Below are 20937 nucleotides of genomic sequence, written 5' to 3'. Positions count from 1 at the left end.
ACATTTCTGTCTTCATGTTGGGGCTTGAAGTATTGCCATCTGTGATTTTGTTCGTTGAAGACTGGGTTTGGATTTGGCTGCACATGAAATAGAAACCCGTGTTTACGTTCTCTCTAGCAATTGTTGACGGCCACAGAGCTGTAGAGAAGCAAATTCGTAAGTATCGCTAGCAGTGAATGCTCTTCTCCTGGCTGGTTCAACGATGTTTTCAATGATACCAAACATCAAACTCGTGTCCAGTTGCTCCATCAGTGCAAAAGGTGCGTTGTCTTGTTGTTGTTGAATGATCTTGCTCACATTATCTTGACTTAGTATGCAGAGGCCAAGCTTCTTATTCGGCCGTTCAGCCATCGACATGTACTTATGTAGTATGAAGTTGTTCTCAAGATTGAATGCAAGTATGTCTACCACTTGTGATGTAGCTAGATCTTGCTCTGTGAAGGTTGTTCTATGCTCTTTACTCCATGATAGCAGAGGGTTATCTAATATTGAATGTCTGTCTAGTGTACCTCGTGCAATTGTTGTCACTGTTGAGATGGCATTGACAGATATGTCGATGACGCTCAGTAGCTGTATGTAAAGCTGATTTTCGATCAATATTCTTCTGGTGTAATCTGGAAGTAAGGGCATACAATATCTGCGACGTGCACTTGAGTTCTCACAAGCGGAGCACTGCACCCATTGTGTTCCTATTTGTGTAGCCTCTAAGCTGGATACCAATAGACTGCAAGCAAACATTGCAATCAATGTCTCGTCTGGAGCTCAAGTACAATGAAAAGAGACACTTCTTTGGATGAAAACTACACCACAAACAAAGCATATGCTTAAAGGTTTGAATGTCATTGCTATGTCTAAACTCCATCGGTGTACTAAATTGACGATATCAATCCATGATTGTGAGCATGGTAGAAATCTAGCCTTCTTCTTGATTGACGTGCGATGTCTTGCTTTCGATCTGCTGAGGTGTATCCTATGCTTTCGGTGATGGTCCATTGAAGGCTTCAGTCGGACTCAATCTTAATGGTTCAATGCGATGAGAACCTTGTGATATTTACTTACTAGTCACGGCTAAGCAACGAACAATTCAAGCGTTTGAAACAACTATGTACCTGGTGCTGGATTGTGCTGTTGTGGGGTTTCGAACTGAGAAGAGGCAACCGATAGCTGATTTCTTGAATGTCCCTTGCAAAGAATAAGTACAAAGAGTTAGAAAAGTGATCGCACAATGCTGAAGGTTCTAAGAGTAATTTCATTATTAGTATGTGTTCTTTATCTCTTATGTTATAGAAAAAAAGAAAACGTGCTGGTGTCCCTGCACGGGGGAGTTTGCACAGTCCTTCCCAATTTTTATAATACGAGGGAAGGTGCCATTACCACGGCAGCATGCAATTTTCAGTGTGTTCCTTTTACTGTGTCCTCAGTGTTCAAGATTAAAATGTGGCACTTCTTACTCACCGCACGATTTGCAAATGTAGAGGAGTTGTGTCCAAGTTTCTCTTGATCTGTTTGCAGTGAAACACAGTAGAGTTAGGCCATAAGTAGTTGCGCCTATAAAAACGAACTGAGTAAGGTAGTTGAAGGTGGACATACACACATAGCTGCTATGATTGCTACGCCGGGAAGGTGCAGAGGATTTACTGCAGATGAAGGTCAATTCGAATATGGCGACGAGGCAATTAGTGACATTGTCGACCTTCTACTATTGGAATGAATAGGGAGGAGTTTGGCCTACATAATCTATGGTATTGAAGAATGCTCTCGCTATGTCGACGAGGTAGGCTTTTTTTCTACGAGCGAGAAGGCCAAGTTATTATCGTGAGCACTACTGCCATTTGTTCCAGTGAGACCCCTTTATTGTCAACATGCACACCCTCTGCTCGTGCAGAATAACTCTCCTCTCCTAGACGTTGCACAAGGTAGACATGGTCTGAAAACATCAAATAAGTTATCCAAGCAAGATGCACTAGCAAGCAATGAAGATCTACAAGACAATTGCCAGCATTGTGAAACAAGTAATCACCAAGCAAACAATTAGAGCTAATAAGAGGGAATTGCTAGTAGTGTTGTGCACAATGACTAGCCCTGGTCCGCTAACGACATCTGCGTACTCGATGGCCCTCGAGGTCCTCCAAATACTCCTACCAACAGCATGCAGTAGATCGTATTTCATCAACGCTAGTACCGTATCGTGCAACATCGCCAGAAACTCTCGAGCATGAATCAAAAACTTTGCAATTTTCTTCATGTTTTTGTCTAAGTTGCGAAGAATTGTTTTGGTCAATTTCTTTGTATCGTTTGTGTGCACATGCTTGATGAGGTGAATGATTGTATTGTTTTGTGGGTGAATATATTGGGTGTAAAACTTGCACATTCTCTATGGGGAAATCTGGGCTTTTCCTTGGTTCTTGTAGGTATATACAGATAATACATTCACACTATTAATCAATCACATTGAGCTTTGAACTTCGATTAACTGCAAAGTGTGTTCTCTATGCTGTGAACAAATCTTGGAAATGGGAAAATTTTGGGGGTTTCAACTTGTTTGTCAAAACCATTTGTTTTGTTTTGAGGCTTGAAGATTTCAAGGCTAAGAGGGGGGGTTTTTTGTAATTACATTTAGAAGACTTGTGGTATCAGTCAAACTTGGTCTCATGAGGCTCTAGTTGTCATCTCCTAACTTGAGTGATCAGTATCCGGGAGGTCAGCACTATGAAAAGCTCCTTTCTAGCCTAGAAGGCAGGGGTCAGTGCAATCTGGAGTAGGTATCTCTTAGCCTGCGCACATGCACAAGAGCGGTGCCTGCTCATGCGAAAAATTAATTTGAGCCCACCACAGGCTAAGAGATTTACGTCAAACAAGTTTACATCAAGGACGCACAGAGTAAAGAGTGACGAGCCTTCCTCCGTTGTGGGTGACATGGCATGGAGGGGCTTCAACGTGATGGTGGACAAGCAGCGCGTACTATTGCTGGACTACAAGCCACCCTCCCTCTTTGCAGCCTCTCACATCCGTGGTTCCATCTGTGTGGTGCTGTAGGGACGCACCCTCATCAACTTGGCTGGGCCGGGCGGGCCCGCCCACTTGGTCCTCCAACTGTTGGTGGGACTGCCATGTTCTCCTTATCACTGGGCCCCCCTCCCGCAAGCGCAAGACCCCTGATCATGACGCTCCCACCTTCCATCCATTTTGTGGAAGGTGGTGCTTCAGCCAGCGCGCGCAGACCTGCCCCGGACTGTGGAGCAATTGTGGATAAGAGAGAGAGAGAGAGAGAGAGAGAGAGAGAGAGAGAGAGAGAGAGAGAGAGAGAGAGAGATAACCTGAGGCTGCGAACCTACCTCTGGAGAAGATCAACCTGCCGTCAATCCTGCGCACTCTCAACCTCCGAACTGCTCCGCTGTTTTTATTTCGCGTTGTTGGGTTTATGTTGGCCCCGGCCGCCCATCTAACTGCTACTAACCCAAGTGTATAGTACACTTGAGCCACTCTTCAATATATGTGTACATTATAATTGGGGGTCTTAATCTTGGCTCACCCCCTTCCATACGTGTGTCTGTGTGCTCTTTCTCCCTGCCCACAGCTTCTCCTTCACAGATCCTGCGTCATCAATTGGTATCAGAGCGACAGGTGGGAGCAGAGAGTTCAACCATAGCTTGAGCTCCAAGCTTGAGCGGAGTTGAAGCTCAAGCTTAGAGGAGGAGAAGAGAGAGGGCTGCACATCAGATCTGAGACATTGCAAGAGAGTAATGTGCTTGCAAATGGTTGTGTAATGGAGTGTGTGTGTACTGCAATTTTCAGCCCGTTTTAGTGTTCATTAAGAGAATTTCTGACAGAAGCCGTTTTTCAACATTCTGTCCACCACGTCTGCCGAAAACAGCATTTCGCAACTTTTTGCCACTCACGCGCATCTTCTAATTCCTCACGGTTTGGAAGATACGTTTGATCAGGAGATTGTATGCAGACAACAGCATGTTTCTTGCAGATCTGCATTCTACATGTGTTTTGCCTCTTGTGTGAGGGCTTCCATAGCTCTTTCATTTCAACTCCTAGATCCCTACTCTACACAGGTTTCCGGCATCGGATTGCGTTTCGACAACGGCATCGACACACAGAGTACAAGTTGCAGCATTTATCTCAGTTTTGGTTCCAGTGGGAGCAGTTTATATGCGTACATGCATATTTTGATACTTTTTACAGTGTTTGAGCTCTTCTGAGAGCAATTTGCCTCCCTACAGGGATACTTTTTGGCATGCATATGCTTTTGGCGCCTATTTGTGCGCAGTGACAGCCTTGTACGTCTTTGTGGATACTGCCAGTGTACGTCTTTTGTGGAGCCATCTTTTGGCTAGTATGGCAGTCCCGACCATTTCTGAGACTTGGTCCGGAAGATAGCCATTTCTGAGACTTGGCTATACATTTTTTGTTGCATAACCTACGTTGTTGAGGGTCGATAGCGTGAGGTTTTCATTGAACAGGGGTATTCTCAAATGTGGAGATACCTTCGGTGATACAGGTAGCTGGAGCATCCCTTACGAGGCCTCGCCATACGATATGTATAAAGTGGTATAGGTGCTTTTGACGCCGAGTTGGTGGTCTATGGTCAGTTTGACTGTTTATGAGCCTCAGTTGGTCTCTATCCAGTGTGCTTCTGAGAGGCATTGCTCTCTTCTATGCTTTGTGAGTGACATACTTGGTCATTTTGTCTCGTATTTTGGTTGACATAGTCCCAAATACAAAGGAGACTCTGTCGAAATTTTCCCAGAATCTTTTGGTAGTTTTGTCACCATGTCTACTAGCAAAGACCGTGACATTTATGACATAAAGAAGTTTGATGGCACTAATTTTCAGCTTTGGAAGAATCAGATGCAAGATGTGCTTGTCCAAAAGAAACAGAAATTGCCTATTATTTATGCGACACGGACTGAAGAGATGAATTTGACTCAGTTTCAGTGGGAGGAGCTTGATGAGCTATGCAGATCTACTATTAGATTGCACCTCGCTAAGTCACTGTACTTTTCAGTGCTAGAATGTGAATCTGCCTATGCTTTATGGAAAAAGTTATGCAACACTTATGAAAAGGATACGGCAAGTAATAAGGTTTTCATGATGCGAAAACTGTTTAACCTTCGTATGAAGGAGTCAGCCAGTGTTGCCAGTCATATTAATGATTTTGATTCTCTATTTGCCCATATTCGTGCACAACGGATCAATATTGATGACGAGATGAAAGCAATCTTCTTACTTTGTTCGTTGCCACCCTCATGGGATATCTTTTGTAGAGCTGTCAGTAACTCTGCTCCTAATGGTACGCTAGTGTACATTGATGTCACTAGTTCTCTTTTGTCAGAGGAAATGCGCCGCAAGGCTATGGATAGCTCGCATCATGGCGAAGCTCATTATGTGCAAAAGGATGGAAAACAGTGTAAAGGTCGTTCTTGGAATCGTGAATCCAAGAAAGAGGGCGATAGAGATGCTTCAAAGGGTAGATCAAAGTCTCCTGGTCGTCGCAATGTTCAATGCCATTATTGTGATAAGTTTGGTCACATAAAGAAGGATTGTTATTCTTGGAAGCGTGACAAAGGTAAAGGCAAAGCCAAAGACAATGATGATAAAGAGGAGAAACCAAAGAGTTTGGTTAAGATTGAAGAACTAAACATAGTGCAAGATGATTGTGATGCACAAGACATCAATATGTTGACTGAAAATAATGATGTATTTTATGATGCACAAGAAACTCTATCTTTGCAGAGTTCTATGCCAGCAGAGCTACTTGTTAGTGGTTAAGTGTCCCATACATGGATTCTTGATTCGGGCGCTTCGTTGCATGTCACACCTCATAGGCATTGGTTTACTACATATAAGGAAACCATTGGCACTGTTACGCTAGGTGACAGCTACTCTTGTGACATTGTGGGCATAGGTGATATTGCTATGGTTATGGCAAATGGGGTGAGGTTTACCATACATAATGTGCGTCATGTTCCAGCTTTGACACGAAATTTTATTTCGGTTGGACGTCTTGATGACTTGGGTTACAAAGTCACTTTTCATCAGCAGTCTTGGCGTATTGCAAAAGGTCATCTTATTTTAGCCCATGGTTCTAAAGTTGGTACACTTTATCCTCTTTATGTATCTGACAAGAACAGTGTTCTTTCTGTAACCGAGCTGCCAACTGTTGCTTTCTGGCATATCCGGTTAGGTCATATTCAAGGAAGGGAATGGAAACTCTTTCTCGTTTGGGCTGCTTACCGTCTTTATCATTTTTTGATTTTCCCTTTTGTGAACACTGTCAATATGGAAAGCAAACACAAGCACATCATACACAGTCTTTTGACAAAGAAAGAAAGCCCTTAGAGCTTGTGCATAGTGATTTATGTGGGCCTATTCCTTCTAAATCCCATGGTGGTGCGTCTTATTATGTTACATTCATTGATGATGCAACACGACATGTTTGGGTTTATGCCATGAAGTCTAAAGATGAGACTTTTTCTTGTTTCAAAAAGTTCTTATCTAGTGTGGAAACTCAGTCTGAACATAAGTTGAAAGCTTTACACTCAGAAAATGGTGGAGAATATGTCTCCAAAGAGTTTGCAGACTTCTGTTCAAGTAGGGGAATTAAGCACGAGTTTACAGCTCCTTATACCCCTGCAAAAAATGGTGTTGCCGAACGAATGAACAGGACCATCCAAGAGAGGATTATGTGTATGCTATCACAGGCTAATTTACCGCAAGCGTTTTGGGCTGAAGCATTATACACTGCTATGTATTTGATCAATAGATCACCACATGCTTCATTACAGTTTCGTGTACCTTTGGAGTTATGGTCAGGACATAAGTTGTCTTATGAAAAACTCCGTACATTTGGCTGTGAAGCTTATGCACATGTACCCAAGGAGTTGCGTGCTAAGCTTGACCCTAAGTCCAGGAAATGCATCTTTATTGGCTGTGGTGTAGATAGTCAATTTGGCTATCGTTTATGAGATCCGGAAAGTCGATCAGTAATCCGTAGCAGTGATGTTGTCTTCAATGAGACCAAGATGCATAGGCAACCAACGAAAGAGGTTGAATTCCGGAAAGTGACGTTTTCCGATGTATCACCTCCTGTACAAATAGCTCCAGAGCCAATTACTACACAGGCTGGTACAAGCTCTGATCAGCCGAGGAGATCTCAAAGAGTCTCACATCCGCCAGAACGGTTTGTTCCAAGCGTGGACTTTGTGTTGCTGACAGATAGTGGTGAGCCTTCTTGTTACAAAGAGGCCATGCTAGCCATTGATAAGGTTCAGTGGGAACATGCTATGAAGAGGGAGCTATCCAGTATTGCAAAGAACAAAACATGGGAACTTGTTCCATTGCCAAAAGGTAGGAAAGCTTTGCCTTGTAAATGGGTTTACAAGAAGAAGATTGCATCCAATGTTGAGAATTACAAAGCTCGTTTAGTGGCCAAAGGTTTTAAGCAAGAATATGGTGTAGATTCTTTTCTCCAGTGGTCAAGATGACGACACTAAGAATGTTGCTTGCTTTGGTTTCCACTAAAGATATGGAGCTTGATCAAATGGATGTCATTACAGCTTTCTTACATGGTGATCTCGAGGAAGAGATTTATATGCAGCAACCTGAAGAGTTTGTGCTAAAGGGCAAGGAACATTTGGTCTGTAAGCTTTTGAAAAGTCTCTATGGCTTGAAGAAATCATCCAGACAATGGTATCAAAAGTTTGATGCATTTATGCGTTCCCTAGGCTATAAGCGCAGTAATGAGGATTCATGTCTTTACGTGAAAAGACAACCGAATGGACAGCTTATTATGCTTATCCTTTATGTAGATGACATGCTTATTGCTAGTCATTCTAAGAAGGACATTGCTGACTTGAAAACCAAGCTTAAAAGTCAATTCGACATGAAAGATTTGGGTGAAGCCAATCACATTTTGGGTATGCACATTACTCATGATCGTAAGAAGAGGTTGTTGTACCTTTCTCAAAAAGAGTATGTGCACAAGGTTCTTGATCGTTTCAACATGCAGAAGGGGAAGTCTTTGAGTACTCCATTGCCTGCATACTTGAAACTTAGCAAGAAAGATTGTCCCAAATCTGTTGAGGAAAAAGCTGCGATGTCTAAGGTTCCTTATGCTTCATCTTGTGGTAGTCTTATGTATGCCATGGTGGCTACAAGACCTGACATTGCACATGCAGTGGGAGTTGTCAGCAGATTTATGTCTAACCCTGGTAAAAAGCATTGGGATGTTGTCAAGTCGATTCTCACATACTTGAGTGGCACTGCAGATAGACAGTTATGCTATAGTCACGGAGAGTTATCCATTAAGGGATATGTAGACAATGATTATGCAGGCTGTGTTGACAGTCGTAAAACAACTACAGGTTGGATTTACACATTTGCTGGTTCTGCCATTTCTTGGAGATCAGTTCTTCAAGATTGTACATCCATTTCCACTACGGAGGCAGAGTATGTTGCATTGAGTGAAGCATGCAAAGAAGCTATTTGGCTTGCTCGCCTAGTGCAGGGTCTTGGATTGAAGCAGTGCTTACCAGTTCTTCACTCTTATAGTCAAAGTGCTATTGCCTTGGCTAAAAATCCAGTGTTTCATTCCAGAACGAAACACATTGATGTGCGTTATCACTTCAGTCGTGAATGCCTGGCAAACAAAATCCTTGACTTAGTGAAAATTCCTACGTTAGAAAACACAGCGGATGCACTCACCAAGAGTCTCTCCAACCATCAGTTTCAACATTGTCGTGAGTTGATGGGCATTGGGTAAGATAGAGACTTACTCATTCATTCTCTCTTTTGGCCTCTCACATTGGCCATCAAGTGGGAGATTGTTGCGTTTATGCTGGCCATGTCCGGCCGCCCATCTAACTGCTACTAACCCAAGTGTATAGTACACTTGAGCCACGCTTCAATATATGTGTACATTATAATTGGGGGTCTTAATCTTTGGCTCATGACCCCCTTCCATACGTGTGTCTGTGTGCTCTTTTTCCCTGCCCACAGCTTCTCCTTCACAGATCCTACTTCATCACGCGTAGCTTTTGACAGCGCAGGAGCTTTTGACAGGAGAACCTCCGAAATGCTCCGCTGTTTTTATTCCACGTAGATTTTGACAAGAGCTCGTTTTTTTTAGCGCTGGAAAGCGCCGCCGCGTGGGTGAATGAGAGGGGAGGGATTGAGAAAACGCTCCTATGCTAACGAAGTAAAGAAAATGAAAGGGGGGGAAGAGGGAGGGGGGGGGGGGGGGGGGGGGGGGGGGGGGGGGGGGGGGGGGGTTGCTACAGGGTGCAACATGCTCACCTCCATCACTCGAGCAACACATTGGCTTCCATTGTGCTATCCAAAGGTCGCATCGGCGAGAGGCAGAGACCGTTTTTTTTTTAAATTACAGGCAACACGGTGATGCACAGTGCAACACTAAGAATGTTGATGTGATGGTTAGGGGAGAAGACGTCGTGCTCAAGGTCTGTAGTTTGATTCTATGCTAGACAAAAGTTTTACTTGAAAGAAAGGAATCGTGAAGCTTTTGTTGAGGTATCCGTGATATTCCAGGGTAATATAAAACGAGAAGCAAGCCAGTGTTAAACCTGCTAATGTTGAAAAATTTCATCCATTAAAGATGCAATCCAATGGAGATCCTCTCCATTCAAAGGGAAAGTGAAAAATCTATATCTATATACTAAATTAAAAAGACACCCTTGAAGCTCCACGTGGCTACATTTCCATGCACCCACAGCCTCAAGGTCTGCCAAAGGCTTCTGCCATGTAGGCATGACATTGCCAAAGGCTTCTATATTATATTATTATCGGCAAGGGTGGATAGCCACGTGGTAGCAAATAGATGCAAGGCCTGTCTATTTCCCTCCACCTTTGTTGCCACGTTGGAGAAATACCAAACACACCCATGTGGATCTCCCTTTACTTGAACTCACTCGCCTTGAGCTGCGGGTTTTCTTTCCTTGACCTGTGGGCCTGGCCTTGATCTGTGGGTTTAGTGGGTTGTGTTTATTGTTAAACACCTACCCCTCTCTAGCAGTCCCTGCTTCCACCTTCGACACCCACGCATTGGCCTTGCACACACTCTTCTCCCCCTGTCCTTTGCTAACGCACACAAGCTCAGCCACGCCCTATCATTTTTCTACCACGCGGGACATGGCACGCCTTCCCTCACTGAGTTGCTTGAAGGAAAGTCCCCTTCAAGCCCTACGCCTCCAGCATACCAGCCTCTAGACCCAGCTTGGCGTGGAGGTCAGCGGCATAGCCGAAAGCTTGGCTGACTACTTGCTCTCCCTCTTTGCTCCCTGCTCTGGCTGGAATGCAGATCAAGACATGTAGTTGACGAGAGCCAAGAGTGGGAGCTTGCCCAGTCCTTGATCCACAGCTTCTCACTATGCACGTTGGTGCTCCCTGAATAGAAAAATCATGCAGCAAAGGCCAAAGCCATGTCCATCATGTAAAGAATGAGGATGCAAGAGAGCTACACAAGACAAGCACAAAGCACACAGAGATGGAAAGCTTCTTCTTCTTCTTTACAGAAAAGAGAGTACAAAATGACTAAGTGCTAAAGCTGAAAAGTAGCACATATGTACATGCGGTCACTAAATGTGAACTCGCTAGAAGCGTACTAGGCTGGCACTATAAGTGTAGTCCAGCTGTAGAATCACTGGCAGAGATCCTCCGTGTCGGTCACCTAACGCGCCAGTAAGTAAATGCCGTAAGCGGCCAAGACCCGTAGTGGATGCCAGCTCAAGGTGTAGAGCTCGACATCTCAACACTCCCCCTCGAGCTCTGAATGCCGCAGAGTCCAAGCATAGTCTGAAAACGTCGAAGCTTCTCAGCTCCGAGGGCCTTGGTAAAGATATCCGCTATCTGCTCCTCTGTGCTGACGTAGACCAAGTCGATGTCGCCCGCCAACACTCGCTCTCGAACGTAGTGGTAATGGACCTCTATGTGTTTGGTCCTGGCATGGAACACTGGGTTCCAAGCCAACTGCATGCTGCTGAGGTTGTCACAATGGATGAAAATCTGCTGGTCCACCTGCACTCCCAAGTCCTCAAGTAATGTGCGTAGCCAAGCTATCTCGCACGCCGCAACTGCTGCACCTCTGTACTCGGCCTCTGTGCTCGATAAAGCAACCATAGGCTGCTTTTTGCTGCTCCAAGTAACAGCAGCACTCCCAAAAGAGAACATGAAGCCACTCGTAGATCTCCTATCAACAATGCTACCTGCCCAATCTGCATCTGTATACCCATACAATGCTAATGGTGCATCTGCTGCATAGAACAATGCATAGTCAAGAGTACCTTGCACATACCTAAGTGTACGTCGTACTCCATCCAAGCCTACTGTGTAGCTCAAGTCTGGCCTCGTGATAGTCAAGTAGATTAGACTACCCACAATCTTCCTGTACATGTTGACATCCTCAACAACATCACCCTTTTCTGCACTCAGCTTTGCATTCACATCCAAGGGAATAGAAATTGGCTTACAATCAGCCATACCATACTTTGACAACATGTCCAAAGCATACTGTCTCTGTGATAGCCATACACCCTCTGGAGTCCTGATCACTTCAATGCCAAGAAAGTAGCGCAACTCGCCTAAATCTTTCATTTCAAACTCCTGTTTGAGAAGACCCTTCACATGGTCAATCTCCATAGCATTGTCACCAACAATAATAAGGTCATCTACATATATGGTAATGACCACAATCCCCACATCACTCTCACGTACATAGAGTGAATGATCAGCATGAGCTCTCCTAAAACCAATACTGACAAGATACTTGGCAATCCTGTCATACCATGCTCTAGAGCCCTGCTTCAAACCATACAAAGCTTTGAGAAGTCTGCATACATAATCTGGGTAACCTGGATCGACATAACCAGGTGGCTGATCCATATACACTTCCTCTTGCAACTCACCATTCAAGAAGGCATTCTTTACATCCATTTGATGCATAATCCATCCTCTAGATGCAGCCACTGCTATGACAGCTCTCACTGTCGTCATCTTTGCCACTGGAGCAAAGGTCTCCTCATAGTCTATGCCATACGTCTGTGCATAACCCTTTGCGACCAGCCTTGCCTTGTGACGCTCAATGTTACCATCAGCCTTATGCTTGGTTTTATACACCCATTTACAGCCAATAGCTTTCTTGCCACTTGGCAATGGAACCAACTCCCATGTGTCATTTGCTTCCAATGCAGCCATCTCTTCATTCATTGCATCATCCCAATGCACATTTCCAACTGCATTCTCAAAACATGTGGGCTCCACATACTGTATCACCTTAGCCATGTAGGCTTGGTGATGCGCTAGATACCCATCATAAGTCAATTTCTGAACTGGATTTCTGACTCTATTAGATCTGCGCGGTCCTTGGTCACTCCTTTGCCCTCTAGCATCTTCTTGTACTTTCCTTACACCAGGTGTCCTGACAGCCGGAATTCCAAATTCCTCATCAAGACTTTGTTCAGAACCATCTGAATCCATGTCTACATGTGAAAAACCTGATGATGCATCAACCATAAAGGGAGGTTCATCAACCTTTTCCTTTCCTTTTCGTGATACATTCCCTGTACCTGTTGGTGGAGTAACCTGCGTACGTAGTCTACCATTCCATGGTTTCTCAACAGAGCCACAAGAAGAGGACTCTTGTGGTCCACTCAAAACCTATGACTGTGGCCTCACATTTTGTACAACCACATCATCTTTTACATCAGCCCCAATAGTGCCATGTGCATTACTGTACCAACTGCTCATCTCATCAAAGACTACATCTCTGCTCACTCGTAATTCTCGTATAGTAGGATTGTAGCACCTGTACCCCTTTTGTTCAAGGGAATATCCCACAAGAATACATTTCTCTGCTTTAGGATCCAATTTCCTACGCAACTCATCTGGTACATGCACGTAAGCTATGCAACCAAACACTTTCAAGCTATGCACGTAATTCTCGTGTAGTAGGATTGTAGCACCTGTACCCCTTTTGTTCAAGGGAATATCCCACAAGAATACATTTCTCTGCTTTAGGATCCAATTTCCTACGCAACTCATCTGGTACATGCACGTAAGCTATGCAACCAAACACTTTCAAGTGTGCCAAATCAGGCTTTGTACCTGTAAACTTTTCCTCAGGTGTTACATCATGCACCGCAGCTGTAGGTGTCCTGTTCATAATGTACACAGCTGTATTTACAGCTTCAGCCCAGAAATGATGAGGCATGTTCTTCTCATTCATCAATGCACGTGCAACCTCTGCAATGTGCCTGTTTTTCCTTTCTGCGACCCCATTCTGCTGTGGAGTATATCTGCATGTAAATTGCCTGTGTATACCATGCATTCGCAGAAAATCTGAAAAATCATTGGAGAAGTACTCTCCCCCTCCATCTGACCTCAATGTCTTGATTTGCATATCTGTCTCCTTCTCAATCATGACTTTGAAGTCTTGAAAGTGACCAAACACTTCACTTTTGTTACGCATGAAGTAGACCCATACTTTCCTTGTATGGTCATCAATGAAAGAGACATAATACCTGCAACCATGTATACTTGCAGTATCGGTTGGACCCCAAACATCTGTGTGCACCACCTCAAGTGGCCTTTTACATACATTGCGCTCATGTAGAAATGAGCCCTTTGACTGTTTTCCAAACTGGCATGCTGCACACACTTTATGCATACCATCCACCTTGAATTTGGGCAAACCTTTTACAATCTGTTTTGATTGCATGCTACACAATCTCTGCTCATTGACATGGCCAATGCATTTGTGCCAAATGTCAACATCAGCCACAACACCTGTGCCCTGTGCAAATAATGCAGCTTTTACCTCAGGCATGTCCACATTCAGCGTAAACATTCTGCCCACACATTTGCCCTCTGTGATCAGCTTACAGCCATTCTGGAAATCTTCTACATAACAGCCATTTGGATTGAAGCGAACCTGCAAACCCTGCTCAACCATTTGTCCAACAGAAACAAGATTCTTTGTAATGTTTGGGACATGAAGTACATCTGCTAAGTACTTTGATTTCCCACTCTTCGTATTTAGAGGTATGTCCCCTACATGAGCAATGGGGTGAGCTGTATCATCTCCTGTCTGCACATAGCCTGACACATCTGGTTTGCGCATATCTCTAAACCACTCTCCACGAGACGTCATGTGATTAGAGGCACCTGAATCCACATACCAAACATCATCTTGGGTGGAATTCTCTGCAGTCATTGTATTCATTACATGCTGCATAACAAACATGCGCTCGTTTTTGCTGTCATCTGCATCTCTGCTAGTAGATGCATAGTTGCCCTGTTCTCTCTTTCTACTTGCTTTTCCCTTTGGACAGTCACGTGACATGTGACCTCTTTCACCACAAGTCCAACATTCTCTACTATCTGGAGTATGTTGCTGCCTGCTTGATCCTGCACCACGACCTCTTTGACTCCCCTTGCCTTGAGACTGGTTTCCCCTGCCACCTGTATTGTTTTGATTTGATTGACCTTCCAGAAATTGGCCCCTGCAACCCCTTGGGCCTCGACCACGACCTCTACCTCTACCTCTGTTGGAGTTAGAATAGAAGGCCTGTTCAGAATTATTTCTGCCATGAGAAGAAGATGTGTCAAGGTTCTTCTCCTCAAGAATAAGCATAGAAATCAAATCTTGGAACACGGGGATGTCGTCTCTTGTATTCATGGAAGACCTAAAATGTACATACTCATCTCCTAGACCATCCAAGCATGCACGGACAATGTCATCGTCTTCCACTGAGACTTTAATAGATCCAAGAGCCTCAATGATACTCTTGATCTTCAAAGCATAATCATTGATGGAGAGGTTGTTCCTCTTAACCTGATTTAGCTCCGACTTTAGTTGAAGCTTCCTGGCCTTGGTGTTCACCTCGAACACTCTGCCTAAGTTTTTCCATGCAATGGCGGGGGTTTCAGCATCCTGTAGATAGCCCATCATGCCATCTGTGATGCTCATAGAAAGCCAATACATCACTTTGCTCTGGCCTTGTTGCCAGTCCCTCAAAGCTTTCCTTTGTTCTGCTATAGCATTTGCCTCGGGAATCTCTGGTTCCTTTTCATTGTCTCCTTCTACATAGTCCTAATAACCTTTTCCTTTTAGGAAATTTGTTATTCTGAACTTCTATGCAGGGTAGTTATTTTTCTCAAGCTTCTCAGTAACAATCTGACTGAAACCGTGAGACATCTTGAAGCACTAAGACAAAATAGCCGCAATCTGCAAAAACCTGCAAATCTGTTGAACCTGCTATCGTGGTTCCTGTAACGCTTTCTACACTCAACGAGTGTCCACAATCAAGCGTTTCACAACCACTGTACTTGTACAGTAAATCTCTGTATACTGCACTTTGGAGACCTGTTCAGAAACTTGTGCGAAAAACCTGTTCAGAAACTTCGGCATCTGGTCGTGGATTGCGAACGAAGGGATTGTGATGCTCTTGCTCTCTTAGCCTCTGTTGCCTACACCAGGCTCTGATACCATGTAAAGAATGAGGATGCAAGAGAGCTACACAAGACAAGCACAAAGCACACAGAGATAGAAAGCTTCTTCTTCTTCTTTACAGAAAAGAGAGTACAAAATGACTAAGTGCTAAAGCTGAAAAGTAGCACATATGTACATGCGGTCACTAAGTATGAACTCGCTAGAAGCGTACTAAGCTGGCACTATAAGTGTAGTCCAGCTGTAGAATCACTGGCAGAGATCCTCCGTGTCGGTCACCTAACGCGCCAGTAAGTAAATGCCGTAAGCGGCCAAGACCCGTAGTGGATGCCAGCTCAAGGTGAGCTCGACATCTCAACACATCATGCGTCGAAATTCTATCTACAGGTCTAGCCAAGCCTCAGGTGAAGCCATCTGTGGCCAAGGTCTTTCTTTGTGGCCATGGAGAAGCTGGCAAGACAACACTTTACCAATCATTATTGGCACCCTTATGAATTCCATCATATTGTGGTTTGCTTCGCAAGCCAATCAGCGGGACACTAGGTATGGATAGTGGGTGGTTTTGCAATAAATCCATAGGCAATCTCTTGGCAGCTATATGACACAAGAAGCATCTAGGAATACTTCAAGTGTGGAAGATCTGTCAATGCTATAAGCTCATATGCAATCTCTTCACAATAGACTATCGAGAAGAAAAGACCATTTGGGGATACTTCAAGAGCGCACGATCGGTCACTATGGAGGATAGAGAGATCAGAGATTTACTGAGGAAGCAAGGATGCAAGGACGAGTACTAGCTTGAAGAGATGGTGCTTTTCTTTAAGGAGAGAACAAGCACAACACATGATGCTCATGCCTCACAGATGCTTCTTTTCCCCGCATTGGTAAAGCAAAAGTAGGTTGTATGTCCAAAAGTGGTACCCGATTTAATACCTCGCAGCATGAAGCCTTCTTTGGGAGGAGACTGAAATGTCAGGAAACTTCAATGCATTTGATACCATTTGGACCTTTTACTAGACTACAAGTGAGGCTACGCACCCCTTTGCGATGATTATGAGTGCTACCACCTTGGCTATTGTTGGACATCCTTCTTGAAAGGCAATGTTGGTGCTGTGGTGCGTTTTTTTTTGGAGGGGATGTCACTGAACCATGGGAGAACAAAGCATGGATTGATATTCTGGCTTTTTACCCCACTATAAGCGGCTCCGACATCAGTCGATTGCAAGAAGCTGAGAACTCCAAGTCTGAACTAACTGCTCCAGAAGATCTGATGACCCAGATAAAAAAATCTTATCTATGAGATATGTCAATCGATTGATTCTTGGGAATTCCAACAGTGGTGCTAGAAGAGAGGGTTCTGCATGGCAAAAGTCCAGCACCCTATGCCTCTAAATTTGCCATCATAAGAAAACTAAGAGGCTTGAAGGATGTTGTGAATTGGGGATATGTTGAAATACCTCCAACACCGGTAGTCGAGGTTCTCCTATCAACGGAGCTCGAAGAACATGTTACAAATAGGCAACTCACCCCTCTTGCAACAATCACAGCTAAATTCTCTTTGACATTATGAGAAACTTGGACTCAATTTTGGGCCCTGTAAGAAACGCCAACTCAGCATAGAGAGAGGTAATTATGAAAAATGCAAAAGTTTTTTTTTGGAATTCTATTTCTCATAGTACATACGTAAAAGTTTGCTCAATCACTTAAATGCATGCTCGTACAAAATGCTTTTCGAGAGCCCAACTTAAGTGTACACAAAATTCCATGTCTGTGAATCTTAATGAGTGATGTGATGTGCGATGAGAGAAAACACATAAGAGTTGTTTTCAAAATACAAAAATAATGCCACGGAATAGAAGCACAAGTATCAATCACCTTTTTATGAAGTACTCGCAATTTAAATTCGAACATATTGTACTTGATAATGATTGATAGGTACTATTTAAGACTATGAAGGAGTCAGAACTAAGCGAATAGAGGCGCTTGAGGGGTCTCTGGGACCTCTATTCGCTTGGTTCTAACCTTATGAGGCCCTAGGATTAAGATATAGCACTTTTTAAGCCCACGAATGCATCCGGAACGTCCAAAAACCATAGGATAGCTCTTTAAAACACTGAAATCTGGCGTCTCTAGTTCAAGATATAGCATTTTTAAGCCTAGGGCCTCATGAGGTCAGTACCAAGCGAATAGAGACCCTTGAGATCCAAGGGTCTCTATTCGCTTGGTACTGACCTCATGAGGCCCTAGGCTTAAAAATGCTATATCTTGAACTAGAGACGCCAGATTTCAGTGTTTTTAAAGAGCTATCCATCCGGAACGTCCAAAAACCTATGGATAGCTACGTCCAAAAACCATAGGTTTTTAGACGTTCCGGATGGATAGCTTTTTAAAACACTGAAATCTGACGTCTTTAGCTCAACATATAGCATTTTTAAGCCTAGGGCCTCATGAGGTCAGTACCAAGCGAATAGAGGCCCTTGAGATCCAAGGGCCTCTATTCGCTTGGTACTGACCTCATGAGGCCCTAAGTTTAAAAATGTTATATCTTGAGCTAGAGACGTCAGATTTCAGTGTTTTAAAGAGCTATCCTATGGTTTTTGGACGTTCCGGATGCATCCGTGGGTTTAAAAGGTGTTATACCTTAATCCTAGGGACTCATAAGGTCAGAACCAAGCGACTAAAGGTCTCAGAGACCCCTCAAGCGCCTCTATTCGCTTGGTTCTGACTCTTTCATAGTCTTAAATAGTATCTATCAATCACTATCAAGTACAATCTGTTCGAAATAAATTACGAGTACTTCATAAAAAGGTGATTAATACTTGTGCGAGATGCACAAGTACAAGTACGTTACTTTATATGATAGCAACAACGGGTCATAAAAAGGCGTTCGGCGCTTGTGCCAGATGTCATTATCAAGCGCCTTACTTTTATGATGATAGTGATAATTTCACCAAAATGATTTTCATGGACATTTTCAAAATGAGAAAAAAATGTTTTTTCAACGTAACGTTAGCCTTCTTCCTATTGGCTAAGGAACATTCTCTCACAAGAGTTGAAAGGCCCGAAAATGAGTCCATTTCTTTCCTAATGGCACAATTGATGACGAATTCCCAAAACACTCACATGGAAAGGAATATGTTGACAATATTGTGGTGCTATTAGAGTAGTCCCAAGATGATGGTCTGAGTAGAGCAGCAGATGAATCTCCACTAGATTCATTGTTTAAACGGATCCAACAGGAGCTGCAATGCTATGATCTACGGCAAGAGTCAAGGTTTAGGACCTTAAATCTGAGTGTACAAATGCTTAGAACAGATATTGATGCATTGGGAAAGTGCTTACGCTGAGCTGAGAGGGACATCATCTTCAACTGCTCCACCCGTCTTCTGAGATATGAGCTTACAAGAGACCATGCCACGATAAAGGGAGAGAGAGAAATATAGAGAGAGGCCGCCAAAGGCGGCTGGCCATACTATCTATCTATCTATATCTATATCTATATCTATCTATTCTATATTCTATATCTATTCTATCTATTCTATATATTAAGCAAAGAGACATTCAGGGGGTCACGTGGTGCAACTTGCTTCATCCGACAGTGTGGCCCTGCATCTCCGGCAACAGTGAGGACAGTGCGCGTAGAGAGAGAGAGAGAGAGAGAGAGAGAGAGAGAGAGAGAAAATTGTAAATATATACTAGTGTGACCGGCGGCGTTCGACTCTCTCTCTCTCTCTCTCTCTCTCTCTCTTTCTCTCACCCAAGTGACGGCGCCATTAATCGAGGCCCTTTTGGAAGTCTCTCTCGCTCTGCGTTTGCTCTGGGTATGAGAGGTCTCTTCGTTGACTTTAAGTTTCACTTCGCATTTGTGTTTGCTCTTGCATACCAGAATTAGCTACCTCAAGCTCGACATCAAACCTGCAGATCTCATCTCCAACCTCCCTAATGCTCTTTCTTCTGTCCTCTCATCTACAAATTGATGTGTTGTAGATATGTGCCCAATCATGCGTGCAGTGAACCTCTACGTCCATCTTTCTACTCGCGCTTCTCCCTGCACTGAGCCGAGTCCCGACTATGCGTGTGGGAGCTTGGTTGCGTGCTTCAACTCTCATCAATGCTAAAGGCTTTACTACCTTAGGATGTATGCGGGCACATGGACCATGGCAGTACCAACCTGGGTTGCCGCCCGACTCCCCTAAATGTCCCTGCATAAGAGTCAAGACCCAACGACAGTAATAAATTCTCAGTGTCAGCATTGGATAGGGTTGCCGAGGCGGGTGTCACACAGCTAGGGCAGCTAGCAGTTTACAGACTACAAGGCAAGTTGTAGGGACGATAGAGAGAATACAAGATTAGGCCATGGCAGTACAGCTGTAGGCAGTATGTGAGAGGGTAGAGTACTGCGAGGGAGTAGGAGCATGCTCCCTCTCCCAATTGCGACGTAGAGCTAGTGTGGAGAAGAAGGTGCTCCATGGCCAAGAAGCAAGAGGGCATCGGTGGAGGTCGTGTAGTTTTCTACCTCTTCAAGCTTCACGGCAACCAAGAGCTCCAAGAGCTCTGTCTTCACGAAAAAAGTTACCTTGTACGGGGACGACATTGTATTGACGAAGAAGTTGGACTCAAATTAATCCTCGACATCGCACGCTGATGTGGAGGATGCAGCTGCCTCTTCTTTCAGGCTAAAAGCAGACAATAAGGACATCTCGATTTGCATGGGGTTTTCTCCGAATGATAATTCACGGATGACAAAGTCAAAGAGCGATGCTCAATGGCATGCTCAATTTTATTATTGTTTTTGGATGCATGACCCAATTTGCGCGATGCGACAAGGGCCATGGCGGAACTCACATACTTGAAGGGATGAAATTAAAGTACACATCTTTGCCTTTTCATTTTCTTTGGTATGTTTCAAGGTTTTTTTTGGTGACCAGTTGGTCCTATGTCATTTTTCGAGTTATAAATTTCCTCGATGTACAGGGAGATTATAAGGATTTCGTATCCCAGGTGCAAAACTCAACCTCATAGTGCAAGGTCTTGGCACATTGTTCAACATTGTTTTGGTTTTAGTCATTTCATTTGCAGATCTTATTTCTTGAATGTGCATCTGCCATGTTCAGCCAGAGGAGATGGAACTGGAGCAAGACCTCTCATGCCTCCCTCGAAGATATATTATCTAGCATGGTGGAGTTTGAGCTTATCAGTAGTTTGTGGGTTCCAAACAACACTCTTTTCCCTCGAAGACACCCGATAACAGTGTGCATGCCTTCTGGCAAATATAAGCTCTGTCCTATAATGAATTGTAGAACCCCAAGCATCCCAAATCCTGGAAAAAATGCTTGTTGGTTTCAGATACACAATTCTTGCTTTGAGAAGGGGTGAAACTGATTAGAGGAGTTTCTTTTTATCTCATCGACGAGCAGCTTCAACATATTCTGCAATCAAATGATATGAAATCCCTCCACAAAGTG

The 20937-nt window shown here is 43.9% G+C and overlaps 1 pseudogene; it reads left to right on the top strand.

The window, feature by feature from the left end:
* Positions 1-15913: 15913 nt before the first annotated feature.
* On the top strand, positions 15914-18915 carry LOC147433343 (uncharacterized; annotated as a pseudogene).
* Positions 18916-20937: the final 2022 nt, after the last annotated feature.

Source organism: Adiantum capillus-veneris, chromosome 20 (assembly GCF_014529385.1).
Source record: "Adiantum capillus-veneris isolate H3 chromosome 20, ASM1452938v2, whole genome shotgun sequence".
NCBI lineage: Eukaryota > Viridiplantae > Streptophyta > Polypodiopsida > Polypodiales > Pteridaceae > Adiantum > Adiantum capillus-veneris.
The sequence above is the reverse complement of the archived record's forward strand: the minus strand, read 5'-3'. Positions and strand labels throughout refer to the sequence as shown.